The following is a 1643-nucleotide window of genomic DNA, read 5'->3' as shown; positions in this document are numbered from 1 at the left end:
AACTAGTAATGACAGATGAAATAATGAAGTTGCTAACCTTTTAGAACACTTGAATAGTTGGTGTCTGCAACCGGGACTAAAGTCTCATTCGAACCGGGAATGATGCCTGCCGAGCCCCGTCCGGCGTCCTAGCCGTTCGTACCGGGACTAATGCTCACATTAGTCCCGGTTCGTAACTCGACCAGGACTAATGCTCCAATCCGGCTAGAACGAAAGCCCTGTTTTCTACTAGTTTAACGATTGTTCTAAAAAAGTAATCTAACAATCTGAAAAAAATGTTGGACAGACTATACATAGCATTTTTACAAATACGGTTCAATCTTCCAAGTATTAAGTACGCTGAATTTGGCTCAGCCAACACTTGTGATGGTACCGGATTTGTGACAAGGAAAACAAATCTAAGCGCAATTTTAGCACCCTTGACGATCAGAAAAACATGCCACGATGAGAAGGAAGGAAATGCGCGATTAATACTGTGTGAAGTTGTGGGAGGCCTGCGCGGGGATGACAGCGGCAGGCTTCGTTCGAGTCAGTCGTGGGACGCCGGCCGCTGGATTCGGTTTTGCAGCGACGATGCTTCGAGTCAGATACAGACGTAATGGGCGGCTAATTAAGAGATCTCCTTAATTAATCCCGTTGACGGTGGGTTTGACCTAAACCCTACACCCCAATTTCTCTGCCACGAAATCTGCCTCCTCCCCCGGTCGTCGGCTCTGCCACCTTTCTCTTCTCGCGACTCATCCGCCACCCTGCAGCAACGCCTGATCGCGCCATAATATCATTCGCTTAGCATCTACCACTTGGTGAACAAAACACCACGTATTGTTTTGGTACGAACACATGTAAACATACGTGCAAGAACAACACATGCCCAATCAATCATCATCATAAAAAAAAATTCACTTGGTAATTTCATGTAACTTTTGTTGGAATACAAAATTCAAGTTCTTAGCAACCTTCCAGCTAGCTAGTAGAGTTTGATGCGCCGTTATTCAATGTAAACGTGCCCTTCTATCTATCTTACATCTACGTGCATCACGGGAAAATGCAGAACTTGCAGAGGCACCCGATTGGACGGCATTTGGCCATCTGCAGGGAGCACCTCCCCTGACAAAGAGGTTCCTCCTGGTTCTCACTGCGGCATGAATCGTCACAGTTGGTGGAATTGCATGGATCACGCGTCCCAACATATCTTCCAAAGCAAGATTGTCCGGGTCTAGCATCTACAGAAACATCATTGTATACGAGTATTAGTTAATAGAGAATCACACGTCTAGTTTGTCGTCGAAGCATGTGGTGCTATAGGGACAAACGAGTCCGTACCTGATGTTGATGATAGCATGAGCAAGATTAGAGTCACGCACACCAGGGCGGTCCTCATCTTGGCTAACGGCGGCGTTGGTGATGGGAAAGAGGATGTTCTGTTTGACTTGTAGCAGAAAGAATATGATGGCTACCCTTTTATATTATAGAGGAAGGTATTAATTTGCTACTGTAGAAACGAAGGAAAATAATGGCCTTGGCCCGCCCCATTGATTTCCGGCATGATCTTTTCCATATTTAACAAGAGATCGTGTCGCTTTACCAATTAATAATAGGAGTATTTGATTTGATTGATCCTATTACCTTTTTTTTAGCAACGA

At 45.0% G+C, this 1643-nt stretch overlaps 1 long non-coding RNA gene across 1 annotated transcript; it reads right to left on the bottom strand.

The window, feature by feature from the left end:
* Nucleotides 1–627: 627 nt before the first annotated feature.
* Nucleotides 628–1416, bottom strand: LOC120976188 (uncharacterized). Its single transcript, XR_005771443.2, has 2 exons — nucleotides 1324–1416; nucleotides 628–1223 (listed from the first exon to the last, which is right to left on the bottom strand). It is a non-coding gene; the product is annotated as an uncharacterized lncRNA (long non-coding RNA).
* Between the last annotated feature and the right edge of the window lie 227 nt (nucleotides 1417–1643).

The sequence above is a fragment of the Aegilops tauschii genome, chromosome 3 (assembly GCF_002575655.3).
Source record: "Aegilops tauschii subsp. strangulata cultivar AL8/78 chromosome 3, Aet v6.0, whole genome shotgun sequence".
NCBI classification, from domain to species: Eukaryota; Viridiplantae; Streptophyta; class Magnoliopsida; order Poales; family Poaceae; genus Aegilops; species Aegilops tauschii.
This window is presented reverse-complemented; position numbering and strand designations above follow the sequence as displayed.